This window comes from Elephas maximus, chromosome 26 (assembly GCF_024166365.1).
Source record: "Elephas maximus indicus isolate mEleMax1 chromosome 26, mEleMax1 primary haplotype, whole genome shotgun sequence".
Lineage (NCBI taxonomy): Eukaryota > Metazoa > Chordata > Mammalia > Proboscidea > Elephantidae > Elephas > Elephas maximus.
In genome coordinates, this window is record NC_064844.1 from 5,071,931 (window position 1) to 5,095,488 (window position 23,558).

The following is a 23,558-nucleotide window of genomic DNA, read 5'->3' on the forward strand; positions in this document are numbered from 1 at the left end:
GAAAGTATTTAAATCTCTTTGATGGCAAGACTTTGGCCCGCTTACTTTGAATACGTCATCAGGAAAGGCCAATCGCTAGAAAAGGACATTATGTTTAGCAAAGTAGAGGGTTAGCAAAAATGAGGGAAACCCTTAATGAGATGAATTGACGTAACAGCCACAACAATAGATACAAACATACCAACTCTCATGAAGAAGGCACAGGACCTGCAACGTTTCATTCTGTTATGCATAAGGTCTCCATGAGTTGGAGCAGATTTGATGGCATCCAACAACGGTTCTCTCCTTACTATCCCATCGTCTCCTCATTCTCTCAATATTGTTATCTAGAAATTTTTAGAAGATCATTATTCAATGTTTGCATAAGTATAACAATGTAAATGCTATTCACAGCTGAAACAGGTAACTAACTGTAATTGCTTTTCCCTCCTGAGATTTTGTTTTGCTCTCCTGGGAGTTAATAATTGTCATGTTTTTATGTACTCATCAGTAACTTACTCTGCCAATTCCCTGAATCTCTTCCCAGGACAGTTATTTACTTCACGTATTCTACCAATTTGATATTCCTGCATAGTTGCCCCTTCTAATCTGAACAGCATGCCCTCTATGCTGGAAGCACATGCTGAGATCTCCTTTCACATCATATTAATAAGAGTCACTTCATCTCGGTGTTTCATCTCCTGTTTCCTGGTATCTCATGTCTTCCTCTTTCTTAGTTTATATCCTTGCCTTACTGGAGCACATCCTTCAGTAGATTCCTGAGAATGTGTACGTGGGAGGTAACTTTTATGAGATGCCAAATGTCTGAAGTTTTTATTTTATTCTAACTCTTGACTGAAATTTTGGAGATTGGAATTCTATGTCACAAAGAATTTTCCTTCAAAATTTTGAGGCACTTCTGCAAGCTGAACACGACCGGAGAAAGACACACAATCAAACTGACTGGTCTCACTTTAAATTCATGATCATTGTCTTAGTTTTCTAAGCTGTCCGCAACAAAATACTATAAAGTGCGTGGTTTTAAAGAAAAGGAGTGTATTTTCTCACAGTTCTGGAGGCTGTAAGTACAAATTCAGGGCATCAGCAAGGCCATCTCTTTTTCTGTGGGCTCTAGGGTAAGATCCTTCCTTGTCTTTTTCACTTTCTGGTAGTCCTAGGCATTTCTTGGTGTTCCTTAGCTCGTAGACAGACCCTTAAGTGCTGCCCTGCCCAGTGTGTGTGTGTGTGTGTGTGTGTGTGTGTGTGTGTGACAGAGAGAGAGAGAGAGAAAGAGAGACTCTCTCTTTGCCTTCTCCATCTGTACCAGACTCTCTACTCCAGTATAAATTCTGCAAAGAAAAATCTTATTTCCCTAAAGTTATATTCACTGTACATTTTGTATCCCCCCAAAAGAAATATTTTCTGTTTTTTAATTTTTATTTTAATCTTAATTATCCTCTTGTTAGTTGCCATCGAGTAGGTTCCTCCTCACAGTGACCCTAACAGAAGAAAACACCGCCCAGTCCTGCGCCATCCTCACAATTGTGGTTATGCTTGAGCCCATCCTTGCAGCCACTGTGTCAATCCATCTCACTGAGGGTCTTCCTTTTTTTCACTGACTTTGTACTTTACCAAGCATGATGTTCTTCTCCAGGGACTGGTTCCTCCTGATAACATGTTCAAAATATGTGAGATGCAGTCTCACCACCCTTGCTTCTAAGGAGCATTCTGGTTGTACTTCTTCCAAGACAGGTTTGTTCGTTCTTTTGGCAGTCCATACTATATCAGTATTCTTCACCAGCACCATAATTCAAAGGTGTTAAATCTTCTTTCGTCTTCCTTATTCATTGTTCAGTTTTTACATGCACAGAAGATGACTGAAAACACCATGGCTTGGGTCAGGTGCGCCTTAGTCCTGAAAGCGACATCTTTGCTTTTTAACATTTTAAAGAGATCTTTTGCAGCAGATTTGCCCAACGCAACGCGTTGTTGATTGATTTCTTGATTGCTGCTTCCATCAGTGTTGACAGTGGAACCAAGTAAAATGAAATCCTTGATAACCTCAATCTTTTCTCTGTTTATCATGATGTTGCTCGTTGGTCCAGTTGTGAGGATTTTTGTTTTCTTTATGTTAAGGTATAATCCATACTGAAGGCTGTAGTCTCTGATCTTCATCAGTAAATGCTTCAAGTCCTCTTTACTTTCATCAAGCAAGGTTGTGTCATGTGCATAACGCAGGTTATTAATGAGTTTTCCTCCAATCCTGATGCCATGCACTCCTTCATATGGTCCAGCTTCTCAAATTATTTGTTCAACATACAGATTAAATAACTAAGGTGAAAGGATATAATCTTGCCACATGTCTTTTCCAATTTTATATGAATGATGGGCTCCTATTTTTTTTCAAATTTTAATTAATTAATTTTTTCCAAATGCTCTTCTTTCTGAGTAGAATCCATTTGGAAAAAGTTGCTATAATTTAAATTTTAAACTTTATTTTCTGATCTTTATTTTTCCTTAGAAGTCTGCTAATCTTTAGTTTGTCTCCAGTATTTTAGGCTTGGTGGGGGGGTGGGGTGGGGTGGCTAAATCCAGATTAGAAGCTCTGAGAATATATATCGCTTGCAAATAATATTGTTGTTCCATTTAGTTGGGGACCTTCAGTGCCTCTACCTTGAGCCAATCATTTTCTCTAAATAAGATTCTTAACCTCTGTCTTGAGGATTTTTCCAGTATTCTTAGAGCAGAGTGGGAGAATGGGGCTGAGGACGCAGAATCCGGGATGCCAGTGTTTTCTGAATTCCCGTTTTTAGTACAGTACACACACTCTCAACTTGGTATACTGATGGCCTAGAGTAGAAACACTCTGTTTTATCTGCTTCAGCAAATAAATCTTCAGCCTGAGAAGGTCTGGGGTCTAGCAATTGGTGATCTACATAGATGATCTGAGAATTTATTCATTAAACAAATTTTGATGAAATCATTATTATTTAGTCTTTCTCTTCCCCTGCCCCCTGTTGCACCGTGGCTTACCTTCACTTCTGGAGGTGATGGGTACTATATTCCCCAGTATTGGGTTTAGTTTTCTGATACACTTAAATTATTTATCACTTATCTATCCATTTTCCTACTTTCAACACATTGCTTCCATTTTTTTCTTTCATTTCCTTGTCCTGCGGTTCTATGTGTAGGACAACAAAACAAAGCAAAATACCAAAAAACTCTTTACTGTCATTTGTAGACCCAAAGTGAATCCACGTATGAAATCTACCATGTTTAATGGGAAGAGCACTTTTTTTTATGTCAAAATTCCATTTGTATTTCAAGATTTGGCTCAAGTTCCACCCTTCTTGAAGTTTCTCCCATTGTCTTGGTCATCTAGTGCTATTACAGAAATACTGTAAGTGGATGGTTTTATCAAAGATAAGTTTATTCTCTCATGGTCCAGTAAGCTAGAAATCTGAATTCAGGGCACCAGCTCCAGCGCAAGGCTTTCTCAGTCAGCTCTGGAGGAAGGTCCTTGTGGTGCATCAGTCTTCCCTCGGTCTGGGAGCATCTCAGCACAGGAATCTCAGGTCCAAAGCACGTGCTCTGCTCCTGGCACTGCTTTCTTGGTGGTGTGAGGCCTCCATGTCTCTCTACTTCCTTTCCTCTTTTATATCTCAAAAGAGATTGGTTTAAGACACTATCTAATCTTGCAGATCTCATCAATATAACTGCCACAAATCCATCTCATTACATCATAGTAATAGGATTTACAACATATAGGAAAATCACATAAAATGGTAGACAACCAGACAATACTGGCAATCAGGGCCTAGCCAAGTTGACAGATGTTTTGGAGGGACACAATTCAATCCATGACACCCATTCTCTCCACCTAAAATATATGCTCCCTAATCTCAATTATAAGCTCTTTATAGAATTATTTTATTACTACTGATTTTCCTATATCAAAATATTTACAAGAAAATACTTCTTTCTAACTGGATATAAGTTCACGTGTCTGTCAGTTTGTCGTACTGTGGGGGCTTGTGTGTTGCTGTGATCCTGGAAGCTATGCCACCGGTATTCAGATACCAGCAGCGTCACCCATGGAGGACAGGTTTCAGCTGAGCTTCCAGACTAAGACAGACTAGGAAGAAGGACCCGGCAGTCTACTTCTGAAAAGCATTAGCCAGTGAAAACCTTATGAATAGCAGCAGAACATTGTCTGATATAGTGCTGGAAGATGAGCTCCTCAGGTTGGAAGGCAATCAAAAGATGACTGGGGAAGAGCTGCCTCCTCAAAGTAGAGTCAACCTTAATGATGTGGATGGAGTAAAGCTTTCGGGACCTTCATTTGCTGATGTGGCATGACTCAAAATGAGAAGAAACAGTTGCAAACATCCATTAATAATTGGAACCTGAAATGTACGAGGCATGGATCTAGGAAAATTGGAAATTGTCAAAAGTGAAATAGGATGCATAAACATCAATATCCTAGGCATTAGTGAGCTGAAATGGACTGGTATTGGCCATTTTGAACCTGACAATCATATAGTCTACTATGCTGGAAATGACAAATCGAAGAGTAATGGTGTTGCATTCATCGTCAAAAAGAACATTTCAAGATCTATCCTGAAGTACAACGCTGTCAGTGATAGGATAATATTCATATGCCTACAAGGAAGACCAGTTAATACGACTATTATTCAAATTTACGCACCAACCACTAGGCCCAAAGATGAAGAAATTAAAGATTTTTATCAGCTGCTCCAGTCTGAAATTGATCGAACATGCAATCAAGATGCATTGATAATTACTGGCAATTGGAATGCAAAAGTTGGAAACAAAGAAGAAGGATCGGTAGTTGGAAAATATGGTCTTGGTGACAGAAACAATGCTGGAGATCGAATGATAGAATTTTGCAAGACCAATGACTTCTTCATTGCAAATACCTTCTTTCACCAACATAAACGGCGACCATACACATGGGCCTTGCCACATGGAACACATAGAAATCAAATTGACTACATCTGTGGAAAGAGACAATGGAAAAGCTCAGTATCATCAGTCAGAACAAGGCCAGGGGCCAAGTGTGGAACAGACCATCAATTGCTCATATGCAAGTTCAAGCTGAAACTGAAGAAAATCAGAGCAAGTCCATGAGACCCAAAATATGACCTTGAGTATATCCCATCTGAATTTAGAGACCATCTGAAGAATAGATTTCACGCAGTGAACATTAGTGACAGCAGACCAGATGAGTTGTGGAATGACATCAAGGACATTATCCATGAAGAAAGCAAGAGGTCGCAAAAAAGACAGGAAAGAAATAAAAGACCAAGATGGGTGTCAGAGGAGACTCTGAAACTTGCTCTTGAGTGTCGAGGAGCTAGAGCAAAAGGAAGAATTGATGAAGTAAAAGAACTGAACAGAAGATTTCAAAGGGCCTCTTGAGAAGACAAAGTATTATAGTGACATGTGCAAAGAGCTGGAGATGGAAAACCAAAAGGGAAAAACAGGCTTGGCGTTTCTCAAGCTGAAAGAACTGAAGAAAAAATTCAAGCCTCGAGTTGCAATAGTGAAGGATTCCCTGGGGAAAATATTAAACGACACAGGAAGCATCAAAAGAAGATGGAAGGAATATACAGAGTCATTATACAAAAAAGAATTAGTCGCTGTTCAACCATTTCAAGAGGTGGCATATGATCTGGAACCGATGGTACTGAAGGAAGAAGTCCAAGCTGCTCTGAAGGCATTGGTGAAAAACAAGGCTCCAGGAATTGATGGAATATCAATTGAGATGTTTCAACAAACAGATGCAGCGCTGGAGGTGCTCCCTCGTCTATGCCAAGAAATACGGAAGACAGCTTCCTGGCCAACTGACTGGAAGAGATCCACATTTATGTCCATTCCCAAGAAAGGAGATCCAACCGAATGTGGAAATTATAGAACAATATCATTAATATCACACTCAAGCAAAATTCTGCTGAAGATCATTCAAAAACGGCTGCAGCAGTATATCGACAGGGAACTGCCAGAAATTCAGGCTGGTTTCAGAAGAGGATGTGGAAGCAGGGATATCATGGCTGATGTCAGATGGATCCTGGCTGAAAGCAGAGAATACCAGAAGGATGTTTACCCGTGTTTTATTGACTATGCAAAGACATTCAACTGTGTGGATCATAAGAAACTATGGGTAACACTGTGAAGAATGGGAATTCCAGAACACTTAATTGTGCTCATGAGGAACCTTTACATACATCAAGAGGCAGTTGTTCAGACAGAACAAGGGGATACTGATTGGTTTAAAGTCAGGAAAGGTATGCGTCAGGGTTGTATTCTTTCACCATACCTATTTAATCTGTATGCTGAACAAATAATATGAGAAGCTGGACTATATGAAGAAGACCAGGGCATCAGGATTGGAGGAAGACTCACTAACGTCCTGCGTTATGCAGATGACACAACGTTGCTTGCTGAAAGTGAAGAGGACTTGAAGCACTTACTAGTGAAGATAAAAGACCACAGCCTTCAGTGTGGATTACACCTCAACATAAAGAAAACAAAAATCCTCACAACTGGACCAATGAGCAACATCATGATAAATGGAGAAAAGATTGAAGTTGTCAAGGATTTCTTTTTACTTGGATCCACAATCAACAGCCATGGAAGCAGCAGTCAAGAAATGAAAAGACGCATTGCATTGGGCAAATCTGCTGCAAAGGACCTCTTCAAAGTGTCGAAGAGCAAAGATGTCACCTTGAAGACTAAGGTGAGCCTGACCCATGCCATGGTATTTTCAATCACATCATATGCATGTGAAAGGTGGTCAATGAATAAGGAAGACTGAAGAAAAATTGAGACCTTTGAATTGTGGTGCTGGCAAAGAATATTGAATACACCATGGACTGCCAAAAGAATGAACAAATCTGTCTTGCAGCCAGGATGCTCCTCAGAGGCAAGGATGGCGAGACTGCGTCTTACATACTTTGGACATGTTGTCAGGAGGGATCAGTCCCTGGAGAAGGACATCATGCTTGGCAGAGTACAGGGTCAGCGGAAAAGAGGAAGACCCTCAACGAGGTGGATTGACACAGTGGCTGCAACAACGAGCTCAAGCATAACAACGATTGTAAGGATGGCTCAGGACCAGACAGTGTTTCATTCTGTTGTGCAGAGGGTCGCTATGAGTTGGAAGCAACTCGACGGCACCTAACAACGACAACATATTTGTATCTCCAGCATCTATCACTTGCTTTATAGATGTTAGTAGAATTGAATTAAATATACAGAGATCTATACTCAGCTTTAATTGAAGCCATTTCCTTACAATGCTACTCTTGTCCTAGTAGAGGGGAAATGACAAAGATTAACTATTAACATGGGGGTGATATTGGAGCCTGGAATTTTTATGATTTTGTCTTTAGGCATTTTAATCACCATTGACCAAGGAAAAAATTACACAAATTAACTACTAAATAAGTCATGCCGCACGTCTGAATTGTTTGTTGACCTAACTACCACTCTCCCTTCCTTAAGAATTACATGCATTTCTGAACTGAGATTCTAAATGAAAAACAGAACAAAGATCAAAAAAAAAAAAATGCACAGATTATCTTAATTCAGCTTTTCCCATTCAATGCTAAACAAACTTGAAAAAAATTTCAGTGCTATTTTCAGGAACAAGTTTGAGCACTCCAGGTAAAATGGAAACTAATTCAAGAAACCAGATGTATCTTTGGGTACAGAGGCCAAGGAAGGTATCAACCTTTTAGAAGAATCCTTATGAATTGAAATTGCTGAAAGCAGAAGCCAGGGAAAACTAAATAAATCATTCCATTTTTTTATAGTTCAGGGAATGTAGGCTTTATCTGTAAGTTCAATCACTCACTACTAAAGGCAACTGTGCTCTACTTAATGGTAATAAATTGTACCCTAACCGTCACCTTGAAGACTAAGGTGCGCCTGACCCGAGCCATGGTATTTTCAATCACATCATATGCATGTGAAAGCTGGACGATGAATAAGGAAGACCGAAGAAGAATTGACGCCTTTGAATTGTGGTGTTGGTGAAGGATATTGAATATGCCACAGACTGCCAAAAGAACGAACAAATCTGTCTTAGAAGAAGTACAACCAGAATGCTCCTTAGAAGCAAGGATGGGGAGACTGCGTCTTACATACTTTGGACATGTTGTCAGGAGGGATCAGTCCTTAGGGAAGGACATCATGCCCGGCAGAGTACAGGGTCAGCGGAAAAGAGGAAGACTGTCAGAGAGGTGGATTGACACAGTGGCTACAACAATGAGCTCAAGCATAACGACAATTGTAAGGATGGCGCAGGACCAGGCAGTGTTTCATTCTGTTGTGCATAGGGTCGTTAAGAGTCGGAACTGACATGACGGCACCTAACAACAACAACAACACAACAACTGTCTCAGAAACATATGCAGCTGATCATCAGGGGACTCGGAACAAATGCTCACCTCCTCTGAATAAACAGGCATCTTTAGCGACATGCTGGTCTTACTGTATGACTCATCAGTTTCTTGTCACCACCCTGAAGAAACAGAGAATGGGAACTTGCCAAAAACCCACTGCTGTCGAGTCGATTCCTACTCATAGCGACCTTACAAGACAGAGTAGAACTGCCCCATAGGGTTTCCAAGGAGCAGCTGGTGGGTTGGAACTGTTGACCTTCTGGTTAGCAGCTGAACTCTTAACCACTGCACCAACAGCGAGAATGAGAACTTAGGGGTGTCAAGCTCAGGAATACAAGCAAGGCTACTCTTACTCTCCACTGGTCCTTTCCAAAATTATCTGAGATCAAGGGGTTTTAATGTGGAGATTTCCAAATCCTAGCTTGGACACCCTCTGATAAGTTTAACATATATACATAATTTTCAATATCCAGAAAGTCTTATAATACATTATGGCATTTTCTGAAAAAAAGGGGTTATTAAAATACTTTTGATTCTTTTTGAGAAATCTGGCCTTTAGGTTTTGAAAATATATAAGCAAATGTGAGAGGGAAGACTTCTGGTTTTAAAACTTGACCATGTGTAAAATACTGATATTTGCATGTTCTGTCCGTTGTTAAATTGTCTTTTTGGTAGAGAATGAAAATGTTTTGTGCATTCAGGCATTTAACAATTTATGACTGAATGCATTCTACACGCACATAGGTATTTTCTGGGAATGAGAAGGGTATACTCAAAAAAAAAAAAAAGACAATGTGGAAGAATAAGGTAAAAGATAAATGGTTCGTTACATAGATAACTGTGGGCTCCTAATACACTATGAGAACCATAGTAGAGTGAGTTGAGGCCAGAATAATGGTCTTTTATACATATACAGCTGCTCTGGACTAAATCAAGATTTCTAAATGCCAGATTGACTGTTCGAGTTTTTTTGTTTTGTTTTTTTTTTTTCCAATTTAGGCCTCATTTCAATAAAAAAAAGTAGGTTAGAGGTGTGATTAGCCTTTCATCTCTATAAACAAAACTACTTACATTCTAAAATCTAGTATCTGGGTGTGCAGTTCAAGGTTCTATTTAGACCATCCAATAAAAAAGTGGGAAGTACATTGACATGGAACCTGGATAAAGTATGGACGTCTCAACAGAAAGTCCAAAGTCCATTACTCTCAAAATTATCCAGTTATATTTGAGGAGAGGACATGGAATGAGTCTGAAAATATCTCTATATCTCTGTTTAGCTGGGGCAACCAGCTAAATCCTCAAACTAAAATATTTATAAATGTGAAAAAAAATAGCCATATTTCAGAAAGAATGTTGTTGTGGGTGCCATTGTCGGTTCCAATTCATAGCTACCCTATTTGTTAAGTTTATTTCTTAAATTAAAAGTTAGTGGACCATCACATTGTCAAAATCTCATTTACAGGCACCAATTATATATTCTGATTATAAAATAATAAAAAAGTTTGCCAACGCTTAAAAGATAGCAATAGCTTAAATTAAAATCAAGGACCAGTTTATCCAGTAATTGCCTGACTGGCTAAGAAGTACTGATCATGTTTATCTGAATGTGAGAAAAAAAAGAAAAAACTTACTAGAGGTGAAAACTTCTCTCCAATCCAATTTTTATGGAAAATGTCAAACTCTGGCTAGAGCCTTAAACAGGAACATTATGGAGCAATACGCAATGTTTAGATTAATGTAATTGAAAAGTAAAATTTTAAATAAACTTTTAAAATAAAGTAAAATATACATGAAGAGAAATGAACAAATAATAAATTCATAGCTCACTGAATTAACACCAACTGAACAAATCAAATAATCACCCACATCAAGAAACAGAAAATTACCAGTCAGTACTCACTTCTTTCTCCCCAAAGGTAGCCACTCTCCTGACTTCAAAGCCATAGATTAGCTTTGTTGGTTTTGAAATTTATATAAATAGAATTATATACTATGTATTCCTTTATGTTTAGCTTATTTCACCTTACATTATGCTTGTGAACTTCATCCCTACATGTTCTAGTTCACTTATTTTCATTGCTGTATTTTATGACATGTATGTTGTTGTTATTGTCCTTAGGTGCCTTCAGGTTGGTTCCTATTAAAAGCGATCCTATGAACAACTGAAGGAAATGATGCCCAGTCCTGTGCCATCCTCATAATTGTTGCTATGCTTGAGACCACTGCTGCAGTCACAAAGTCAATCCATCTTGTTGAGGGTCTTCTTCTTTTTTCCATGACCTTCTACTTTACCAAGTATGATGTCCTTCTCCAGGGATTGCTACCTTCTGATAACCTGTCCAAAGTATGTGAGATGAAGTCTCACCACTCTCCCTTCTGAAGAGAATTCTGGCTGTACTTCTTCCAAGGCAGACTTATTGGTTCTCCTGGAAGCCCATGATATACTCAGTATTCTTCACCAACACCATAATTCAAAGGTATCAATTCTTCCTAGGTCTTCCTTATTCATTGTACAACTTTTTTTTTTTTAATTTTTATTGTGCTTTAAGTGAAAGTTTACAAATCAAGTCGGACTCTCATACAAAAATTTATAAACACCTTGCTATATACTCCTAATTGCTCTCCCCCTAATGAGACAGCACACTCCTTCCCTCCACTCTCTATTTTCATGTCCATTTGGCCAGCTTCTGACCCCCTCTACCCTTTCATCTCCCTTCCAGACAGGAGATGCCAACATAGTCTCATGTGTCTACTTGATCCAAGAAGCTCATTCTTCACCAGTATCATTTTCTATCCCATAGTCCGGTCCAATCCCTGTCTGAAGAATTGGCTTTGGGAATGGTTCCTGCCTTGGGCTAACAGAAGGTCTGGGAACCATGACCTCCGGGGTCCTTCTAGTCTCAGTCAGACCATTAAGTCTGGTCTTTTATGAGAATTTGGGGTCTGCATCCCACTGCTCTCCTGCTCCCTCAGGGATTCTCTGTTGTGTTCCCTGTCAGGGCAGTCATCGGTTGTAGCTGAGCACCATCTAGTTCTTCTGGTCTCAGACTAATGTAGTCTCTAGTTTATGTGGCCCTTTCTGTCTCCTGGGCTCATAACTACCTTGTGTCTTTAGTGTTCTTCATTCTCCTTTGTTCCAGGTGGGTTGAGACCAACTGATGCATCTTAGATGGCCACTTGCTAGCCTTAAAGACCCCAGACGCACTCTCTAAAGTGGAATGCAGAATGCTTTCTTAATAGATTTTATTATGCCATTTGACTTAGATGTCCCCTGAAACCATGGTCCCCAAACCCCTGCCCCTGCTACACTGGCCTTCAAAGCCTTCAGTTTATTCAGGAAACTTCTTTGCTTTTGGTTTAGTCCAGTTGTGCTGACCTCTCCTGTATTGTGTGTTGTTTTTCCCTTCACCTAGAATAGTTCTATCTAGTGAAAACCCATCTCCCTCTCTCCCTTCTTCCCTTCCCTCTCTCATAAAGAATATTCTCCTCTCTGTTTAAACTATTTCTCGAGTTCTTATAATAGTGGTCTTATACAATATTTGTCCTTTTGCAACTGACTAATTTCACTCAGCATGATGCCTATCAGATTATTCCATGTTATGAAATGTTTCACAGACTCATCAATATTCTTTATCGATGCCTAATTTCCCATTGTGTGGATACACCATAATTTATTTATCCATTCATCTGTTGATGGGCACCTTGGTTGCTTCCATGTTTTTGCTATTGTAAACAGGGCTGCAGTGACCATGGGTGTGCATATATCTGTTCATGTAAAGGCTCTTATTTCTCCAGGATATATTCCAGGGAGTGGGACTGCTGGATTGTATGGTAGTTCTAGTTCTAGTTTTTTAAGGAAGCGCCAAATCGATTTCCGAAGAGGTTGTACCATTTGACATTCCCACCAGCAGTGTATAAGTGTTCCAGTCTCTCCACAGCCTCTCCAGCATTTACTATTTTGTGTTTTTTGGGTTAATGCCACCCTCGTTGGAGTGAGATGGAATCTCACTGTAGTTTTGATTGGCATTTCTCTAATGGGTAATGATTGTGAGCATCTCCTCGTGTATCTGTTAGCTGCCTGAACGTCTTCTTTAGTGAAGTGTCTGTTCATATCTTTTGCCCATTTTTTAATTGGGTTATTGTTTTTTTGGAGTTGAGTTTTGCAGTATCAGGTAGACTTTAGAGATCAGACGCCACTACTCTTGGGATTCTCTGTCACTTGCTCTTTTAGTATCTTCATAATATTTATTTCTATTTTGGTTTACCGTAGTTTTTATGTGTCAAATACTGCTTTCCTCCTCTAGAATATATACCCCATAAAGGTAGGGACCTTGTCCATCTTCTTCATCAATATATTTACCTGCCTAGACATATAACTACAGAATTGAAGTTTAATAAATATTTCTTAAGTGAAAAATGTCATATGTTAATTTGCTTGATTTGAATCTTGAATTGCTTGTATAGCTTTGTTTTCCTCCCTGGGTTTCTAATTAACATTTTTTTAATTCTGTACAAAAGAAGCATATGCCTTCTTCATGACATTAAGATATCTAGTATCTTAAAAATGTGGTTTATTGTTACTGTGCGCAAGCCTTTCCTTAATTTTTTTTTCCTTTTTCACAGAACACTCTGTTCTAATTTGGATAAATTGTTTTCAAGGTTGCTGCACAGGTGTTAACTCAGGATATCTTTTTACTATTCTCCTGGGTTAAACTCACTGTTTCTTACCTTCCAAACTTTATTCTTTCTTAGATTCCTGTTCTTAAAAAAAAAAAATACTCAGGAAAAGCTTATACAATGTTATTTACCTGTGCACATTACTGAAAGGTCTAATTGAAATTAGAAGCTAGTTAAGCTATCCATGATCATTCATAACTCGCTATGACAGATTCGTATTGTGTGCCAGAAAATTTCAATCCCATCCTTTGAAATGTGCTTGTATTGGGAAAAACTTTTGCATGATAGCTTTAAGTATCTGTTCAAAGTTTTCCTTCTGTTTCCATAAGGTTGTTCACGCACTAAACACTACATCAGTGCTCTCTGCAATTTGTAAGCACTACTCTGTAAAAGGAGTCCTTGTGTTATGCAAGAAAGAGTTAATGCATTTGGCTGCTAACTGAAAGCTTGGTGGTCAAGCCCACCCATATGTGCCTTGGAAGAAAGGCCCGGTGAGCTATGTCTGAAAAATCAGCCACTGAAAACTCTATGGAGTAAAATCCTACTCTGACACACAGGGTGTCACTGTGAGTAGGAACTGACAGAAGCTGTTTTTTTTTTTTACTCTGGGAAATTACATGATTGTTTTCAAGGGGCCAAAGAGCCCTTTTAACATTGATTTTTCTTGGTAGTCATCCTGAATTCTTCAAATTTAATAAATATAGTCCAAACTCTGTAATTCTAAAAATGCAGTTCTATCTAAGTTTTAGTCCGTTGAGAGTCTCCGTGTTATATGTTTCAATCACCCTCTGCACTTTATCAGCCCAGTCCACTCCCCCCAGTGGAAACACACTGTTTTAACTGTAAGAACTTGTTTAATGTCACTGTCTACATTTTTCCTGTAAACACTTAAGTCCTGGGAAGACAGATACCAGGTCTGTCGTGCTATCTACAGCACCCAGCACAGCCTTCTGTCATTTGGTAAATGTACACAGGCGATCTACTACCTGATTGAATGAAGAAACGAGTATATAGACAAACTCTTACTGTTCTCATAGTTCGGCTTTTCTTAGTTTAGCCAAGAACACAGAGAAATCCTCCTTACGAGATATTTGGCAGACTATAAAGCCAAACACAGGAATTCAGTAGCTATTGAAAGCAGCATTAGGTCCATGACTGCTAAAGCTGAAAATAATGATCTTTCGATGCCTGCACTACGTGAAAACGTGGAGAGTGCCAAAACAAACAGAGAAATTCAGAGAAATATGATTTCCACTATTTATATGAGGATTTGTATTATAACCTCTTTAATTCAGAGGGTGTATATTCAGGGCCATTAACATGTTCTTCAGAATTGGAGTTGACTTAGGGCCATGTGACAGGGACCAACACCTCTTGCTCTGCAAACAGTGTTAATGAAGCTGCCCTTCCTTCCCACTTTCCCTTCCTCCACATGGAAGGCAGTTTATGGATAGTATTTTGTAAACTAGTCTCAGGTCCCCAGTGAGTGCTCATCATAGCAGGCATTTTCAAGAGAATCATTGTGTCTTCTGCAGCTCATCAGAGACCCCTAACGAGTGCACTGACTCCAAGAATGAGTAAAACAAATGTAGATTGCCAGCAAATGGGATCAGAGCTGTCAACAATACCAAATGGTCCCACATGCTGTGACACCTGCTTGGCAAAAGAAAACATAATATAATGGCTATTGGGGGGAAGATGTCCAATCAGGGACCACAACAAGAGCTTCAACAGCTGCCGGTAATAGCAATCTGTCGAATTCTGTCGTTTCTCAGTGCTTTGAGAAAGTCACACAAATGGTATTCGCGTAGCCTGCCTCACAGAAATGCACTGCTTTCCTTTCGAAACTTTACCAACACGGACCTATAAGATACGCCGAGGAAGTTTAACGCAACCACTGTGACGTTCATGAACCCTCAAAAAAGGATTGATGCTTTGGTTTGGTATTTAGTCACGTGTTGATCTTTAATGTTGCTTCCATTGACTTATAAATTTAAATTTTCACTTATTTATGTTTAATTCCCCTGATTAAATCATAAGCAACTTCAAGGTTTAAATGTGTCTAATCCATGTATGTGTCGCCTATGGCATATGGCCTTTCACCTAGTGGATGTTCAATAGATACATGTTCCCAAGGTTTCGGGTAGAAATAGAGTGTATTCTATGGTGTTTCACGTGTGTATTGCACTTGACTTTATTTAAGGGTGCAATCTGCTTGTCAGTATACCTGATGCCAAGTTTCATGTAAAACTGATCCCCTCCTGTGCTTAGAATATAATAATAAATTCTCAAACAGGAAACATACAATTTGCTAAACTTGAGATTAAACCTAAAATCTAAAATATGGAGGCTTAGTTTAAGGGTGGGGGTTGTTGTAGACTGAATTGTGTCCCCCCAAAATATGTGTTGTAAATCTTAACCCCTATATCTGTGGATGTAATCCCATTTGGGAATAAAGCTTTCTTTGTCATCTGAATGAGGTCATACCACTGTAAGTGTATGTTTTAAACCAAGGACTTTTGAGATATAAAAGGAGCAGATTAGGCTCAGAGAGAAGTAAGCACAAATGAGGGAAAGACAGGTGCCATGAGGAAGGCCCAGAAGGATGCCAGAGAAGCTGAGAAAGGATCTGCCCCCAGAGTGGACAGAGAAAGCCTTCCCCTAGAGCCAGTGCCCTGAATTCAGACTTCCAGCCTCCTAAACTATGAGAAAATAAATTTGCTTGTTAAAGCCACCCACTTGTGGCAATTCTGTTATGCAAACCAAACCAATCCCGTTGCCGTCAAGTCAATTCCAACTCATAGCAACCTTACAGGACAGAGTAGAACTGCCCTATAGACTTTCCAAGGAGCAGCTGGTGGATTTGAACTGCCGACCTTTTGGTTAACAGCCAAACGCTTAACCACTGCACCACCAGGGCTCCCAATTCTGTTAAGCCCCACTAAAAAAGCTAAGACAGGGGTATTTTAAATAGCTGCTATGAATCTAAGGTCCTGCAAACTGAGAACACAATTATAACACAATATTGATGAAAGAATCTAATTATGCCAAGTCTGTGATATGTTTCATTCTACATTCCCAAAATAATCAGGTGAGTGTTAAGACAAGATCCACAGTCATGGTAAGTCAGATGTTGGAACGAGGTCCCTGTTAGCCCCTTCCCAGGGCTGGATAGACCTTGGACAGGTTTCTTTGGTGAAATCTCCTCACCAGGTTGTGGCAGACCTCCATCCATCTTGTTTTCTTACTGTGTTACCTAAGGCTGTTAGCAAATGATCTTCTCTCTAGTGAGGAAATAAATCATGGATTTAGCTGCTGTATAATGGGAGACATCTGTATCTGAGTTGTCCAGCTATAGTAGAAAAATCCCACACAAGACGTGCTCCCAAACTGTCCTGTTTGAACAGAGAAAATGTTCTAACAAATACCAGATTTTTCAAAAGGTAAGACACTTGCTCACTCTGGATCAATTACAAGACATCTGAAGTGCAGGAAGGTTGGTTAGGGAAACGTCTGGGTTCGTTTTCTCTTTTCCTCCTTGATTTGAAGTGGATCATCAACAATGGGGCTTTTTCTTCGCGAAAACTTACACAGAATTTACTTGGAGATGGCAAGTAAACAACATTGCACCGGCCTCAACTCCCTCATAAATAGGAAGGTTTAGGCACTCCAAACAGCAACTGTAACAGAAGCTAAAGAAGTGTTCAAGTCCTGAAGTTCTTTAAAATCTCCAGTTACCCTTTATAAAGCGATTTAGGTCCATGCCCTACTGCCGGCTGTGCTAGATTGCTAGATCACGTGGATGGCTGGGTGGATGTCAGTGTTTCGTCCTTGTTTGCTACAATGGGTCACTGCTTTTATGCATGGAAAATTTTATCTTAGTTTTAAGCTTGACTATATAATTTTTAAACATGTAAATATTTAATCAGCCTTTCTTCCTATGGAAACCCTGGTGGTATAGCGGTTAAGAGCTACGGCTGCTAACCAAAAGGTCGGCAGTTCAAATGCACCAGGCACTCCTTGGAAACTCCATGGAACACTTCTACTCTGTCCTACAGGGTCACTATGAGTTGGAATCGAGTCGACAGCAATGAGTTTGGTTTTTGGTTTTGGTTCTTCCTGGAGAATGTAAATTCTGTGAGGATAAGGACTTGTTTTGTTCATCACTATATCTCCAGTTCTTCGTACAGTTCCTGGTGTGGGATGTGTTCAAAAATAATGGGGCGTTAAATAAATGGATAGAAGAATGAATTAATCCTTTATTTCTGCTTATTTGGAGTGAAGATAGCTGTAATACAGGGGTAGTCAGAGAGGGATATGTCTCAGAAATACAAGTGTCTATCTAGACAATTAACCTTTTTGTTTTGGGTTATCTTCAGCAAAACCAGGAAGGATTACTATATTTTCCTGTCTCGATGGGATATCGAGAGCGGAAAAGAAGATCTTTGTTCTTGGACTTGGAACACTTGATAAGTAGTTGTGTTTTTAGTTGTGTAGGTGTGTGTGTTTCTCCAAAGGATATCACCCTCGTAAAGGCACAGCCATTAGGATGTGGGAGGGAGTAGGTTGTGCAAGCTAGGTACAATATTCAGCCTAGAGTAGCAGAAGAAAGGAATTTTATCATTTTATTAATATTTAATTTTCTAGGTTTCACAAATGACTCTGGAAGTATATTGCAAACATTTTCATTTTAAATAACAGAGCCTGAACTTACAGAATTTGGTTTAAAAAAGCCCTAAAAGGGTAAAGCCCCAGGAAATGTCTGAATTGTATAGACCCTCATTCCATCATACACAGGACATAACCTGCTAATTGATGGGAAGAAGGCAGTGGTTGACGTCGAACCACCAGGTTGGCTGCTGAGATCCAGTTAATGCCCTGGCTCGTTGTTACCTGACTCACACAGAGTTAAATTCCTACAAGATTATCTTTATTCTAAACCCCAGCTTCCTTGGTTGAAGACACATTGAGCACGATTTCCTGGGAGAAGTTGCTTAGGTTTTGGTTAATTTTCCATGATAATAAACATAAAGCAGCATTTCAAACTTCACGTTTGCAGGCTTTTTAAAGTAAAGTGAAGATGCTTATTGATTAGACGTGTGATGTAAGTAGGCTCACCGTCCCAAACTTCTCTATTTCTTTTCAATCCTTAACAGATGGTACAAAATCATTATGGCTCAGCCTGAATCACAACAAATTTTTCCTTGTCACCAGAACACATTCCTGATTCCTTAGACAGTCAGTTAACTTATAAACTTTCTAGAAAAGGCTTAATTTCTAAGGAGACACCTATCAAAACATGCCCCTAAGTTAACTCAATATTTCCTCCTCATTCTGCCTTCTTCAAGACAAGGAATACATCAAGGATAAACTCTTTGAGCCAACAACTATTTATTAAGCAGCTGTTATGTGCTTGGCACTATGTTGAAGTACTGATAGACAGAAAAAAAGAGAACTTTGCACCTAAGGACACACATTTTGCTGTGAGCTACAAACATTTTAAAATGTTTTATTAACTGCTGTGATAGAAGTAAGACCAAAAAGGGAATTTGGAAGAGTGTCCAATTCTCCCTGGGGCAGCTGGTAAAGCCAGGAGAAGCTCAGCTGATCATTTACTTGGATCATGTTATTGCTCAGAGATGACAATGTCACATTTCAAAGTTGCTTGGTTGCTTTCTGCATTTTTATTGCAAAAGAGGGTCAAGTACTGTTTATGAAAATCTATTTAATGACTTAAATACACTATGATTGATTTCCCTGCTGAAAGATAAGTCGATTTGATCAACTCAGGTAATTCTGTCAGAAAATAAGATGTTCAAAGACGTACCTGCCACATGGACAAAAAGCACAGAATTAAAGAAATAGACGCTGAACAGATATTTGATAAAATTCAACAAAACATTTCTAATTTAAAATGAAAATTCTAAGTAAAACAGAAAGAGTAGGAACCTACTTAAACGTGAGAAAGACTGTTTGCCAATAACAGCAGCAAATGTCATCCTGAATCGGTAAACCTAAAACCATTTCAGTTAAAATCAGAAAGCAGATCAAGACAGGGGACCCTGCTGGTGCAGCGGCTAAGTGCTCGTCTGGCAACCAAAAGATCGATCGGCAGTTTGAACCCAACAGCTGCTCCAAGTGAGAAAGGTGTGGCAGTCTGCTTCTGTAAGAGTCACAGCCTTGGAAACCCCATGGGGCAGATCTATCCTGTCCTATAGGGTCCTGATGAGTTAGAACTGGCTTGACAGCAATAGGTATTGGGTTAATCAAGATGCTGGAATTAGAATTATTAAGCACTAATTGCAATAAAGATGAAAAATAAAATCATTTTTCTAAGCAGAAATTTATTTTAAAATTCATAAGAAAAAATAAATGCCTAATATTTGATGAGAAAGATTTGGGAAGAAAAAAGTGAAGGTGTATAATAAAGCTAGATATTAAGATATAATAAATAAAATGAATGTAACTTATTAATAGATTGATCAGTGGATTCAATGGAATAGAGTGTTCAAAATAGATCCCAGTATATATGTGAGATTATAATGCATAACAATATTGATTTTTCTTCTAATGTGAAATATATGGCTTATGTAATAAAAACATTGACATAGGGAGCATTTCTCAGGAAGAAAATGTCATAGTCAAAAACTAATTCCAAAAACCATTAAATAAGGTAAGACACTAAAAAATTTACAAATTAAAAAGTAAAGAACAAATGACCAAATAGAAAAATTGAGAAGAACATTTAAGAGAGAGTTTGGAAAAAAACAAATGAGAAGATACTCTCTCTAACCAGAAGTCAGAAAAATCTAAGTAAGAGTAACAGTATGTTGCCACTTTATACCCATCAGTGACTGACAGAAAGAAAAAAAGAGCCCTGTTGGTAACAAGGAGTGTCAGGAGGCGTGCGAAGAAAGGTGTGTTCTCAGAACTGCCTTAAGAATTACAAATGTGCAACCTTTTGAAGGTGGTGTGTGTGTGTAAAGAGTTGTTTAAATCAAAATATATCTACCCTTTAATCTATTCATGTCCCTTCCGAGAAGCATCCCTTGAAAAGAAAACCACTAATATTTAAGGTCATAAGAACAAAGTTGATTATTTCAACACTGTTTCAAATGCCAAAAGCAATAAAAAAACTGGAAACAAAGTGAACAACCATCAAAACTGTTGAATACACCGTGGTACCTCCACGCGATAACCTGTTACCATTGAGTGGATCTCAACTCTTGTTGGTCCTGTGTGTTACAGAGTAGAGCCCATCTGTAGGATTTTCTTGGCTGCAATCTTTACGGAAGCAGGTCACCAGGCCTTTCTTCTGTCGTGACACTAGGTGGGTTTGAACTGCCAACCCTTAGGTTAGCAGCCCATTGCAAACCATCTGTGCCACGCAGGGACCTCTAACCACATGAGAGGACATTAAACAGATCGTAAAAAGAATGAATTACTGCTATCATCATTTACTGGTAGAAATTTCTTAAAGTATTTGTGAGAGAAAATTAAGATATTAAAAAAAAATACTGTATGATTTCATTTTTACAAAAACAATGACAATAAAATATACATACCTATATATGTGTGTACAGTTCATTGTATTTATTATATTTTTGTGTAAAATACACACACACATATTTTCTGAAAAAAACAGGATACACAGGCTATGTAGTTTATGGGTTAGGGGTGGGACCTGGGGCTGATGTCAGCGGAATGAAGAGAAAATGTGAAGCCTAGCAGAAAATGACAAAGGAAAAGTATAATGATAAAAATATGTAAGATATGTTTTGTTATTTTTATGCATTTATAAAAATTGTATGCATTGCATATGTATAAATTTTAAAAAGTAACTGCAAATGAATAAGCAATTAAACTATGTTGATTTGCAATGAAATTTTCTCCATAGATAGAGTTTAACGAAATATATTAGTGGTCAGTGAGAACTACGATTTGGCTAATCGCTAGGGATATTTCAGTATACAAATTGTCACGAAGATGCCACAAAAATCATACTTCTCTAATGAAAAGAAAAGAAAACAGCTATTTTAGGATTGAAGCCACAGCACACGATTCAGTTCCTAAACTCCATAAGATTTCCTTACACAGACTGGGAAAACCAAGCCTGAAATCGAGGCAACTACAGAATCAAGAAAATATACATATTATTCTAGAAGTGTCTTTTATGTTAGCAAAGGTCCTGAAAGGGCACCATCAAACTGTAAAATACTTGGCTGCCTGAAGTAATCCTATAAGACATACAGCCTGAACTGGGATGAGAAAAAAAGAGAAAAATGGCATTATCTTACTAAAATTACTACGTGTAAGAAGGGAATATATTGTAAAAGGAATAACAGATAGCTGTAAAAATAAACTACATAAGATGTTCCATATCTTTATTTGGTCACATATGTACATTTATTTTATTAAAGTTTCAAAGAAAAAAAAAGTTGTTGCCTTATTGTTCCTGTCCATTTTAGTTGAAAGTCTGTCTGTGATTACAATTCTCACAGGACAGCTTGGTATGTATTGTATCAAAACTATATTGTTTTGTCAAATCTACACTCGCGTTCCTGTCTCTAAACCCACTGCCTTCGAGTTGATTCTGACTCATAGTGACACTACAGAGTAGAACTGTCCCATAGGGTTTCCAAGGAGCAGCTGGTGGATTCAAACTGCCGACCTTTTGGTTAGCAGCCTGAGCTCTTAACCATCGCACCACCAGGGCTCCATTCCTGTCTCTACACGGGAAAAATGAAGAACAAGAATTGACACGAAGTGGTAAATCGCATTACTCTTCCTCCCTCTCAGAATCCAAGCCCCAATTCTCCATCCCTCCCTATATCCAAGCCCTTTGCCATAAGACTTTGTAGTACTTTCCTTAAAAGGGTGGGGTTTATTCTCCACCCCTCTGTGAGTTCAGCCCTGTGATTTTCTCAGGTCAATAAAATGACACAGTAGTGAGAGTGTGTCCTTCAGAGCTGCAGGCTCTGGGATTCCGCTGTGAGCTTCCACTTCTGACCTTGCCACGACAAGGACATGCCGGAAAAGCCCAGAGATATGAGGAGTGCAGCTGCCCAGCCAAGCCCAGCCTGGATCAGCTGGTCCCCCACTGGCCCAAGATTCGTCAGAATAAATGGCAGTCATTTTAAGCCACTTCGCTTTGAAGCGGTTTGCTACACCACAATATTCACCAGTGGCTAAGTCCTACAGCAGGTATACATGAAGCCTGATACATGAGAGGACTGCACACATATACACACACTTTGTATCTACTATGTTTCCGTAATGTCAGGGTTTTTACTTGAGACCTCACAGGTCTCTTCACTCAGCTACTTAACAAGCATTGGCAGGATCAGCCTCAGTACGAGGTGAAGTCAAGTTGTCTTTCACTTTCCTCGAAACAGCAGGAGTCTTCCCTATATAATAAAAAACTATATCCCGTAATTCTTGTTCTTGACACATAGCGCATTTGTAATACACTATTAATTTTTTAAAATTCTTCTTTGCCCGGGAGAATGAACAATAGCTGAACAGCACTGTTGCCTTTAATTCTCACAGAAAGCTGTGAGGGGCTGTTACTCTCTTCACTGACTGATGAAGAAACTGAGGTACAGAGATGCTCAGTAAACTGCCCAGCATCACATAGCTAGAGGGCAGAATATGTGAGGTTTGCGCAGTGTTAAACGCTTGGCTGCTAACCCAGAGCGGTGCGGTTTGAACCACCAACTGTCCCTCGGAAGAAAAGAACGTTCTGCTCCCGAGAAGATTACAGCCTAGAAAACCCTACGGGACAGCTCTACTCTGTCTTCTAGGGTCACTATGAATTGGAATCGACATGGCAGCTCACAACAAAACAACAAACCCAAGCAGCCTTGCTCCAGAACCCTTGTTCTAAACCTATGCTACATGTCCCACAGTGTGGGAAGGCTTTTTTTTTTTAACCCCTAACATCTTGCACAGCACCTGACACGCAGTAGACATGAAAGAGTTGTTGAAAGAAAGTTTAATTGAACATGTTTGAGCTAAGTTGCACATATCAAAAAGAGAAGAGCTAATATCATCGTGAGGATGATTTCTTTATTTGATTAATATTTGCTGAGTACAGTCATGCAGCCACTGACGCATGTTCTAATGACCGGTAAGCTGGCAAAAAAGAGAAAGACATGGTCCCTGCTCTCCTGGTACATGCATTCCAGCGTTGGACATAGGAATGAACACGCAAACATGAAGTGATAATTACAGAAGGTGAAAGTGCTAGAAAGGAAACAAGCATGGTGATAGAGAATAATGCGTGCAAATGAGAACTGATTTTCTTAGAGTGGTCAGGGAAGGCCTCCGTTTCAGAGGAGACATTAAGACCAAGGCCTGACAAATGAGTCGGAGCAAGGAGGCAATTGTTCCAAGCAGAACGTATAAGGGCCCTGAAGCAGGGAAGAGCTGCCATCCCACTTTCTCTAAGTCACTATTAAAACCTTAAATCTA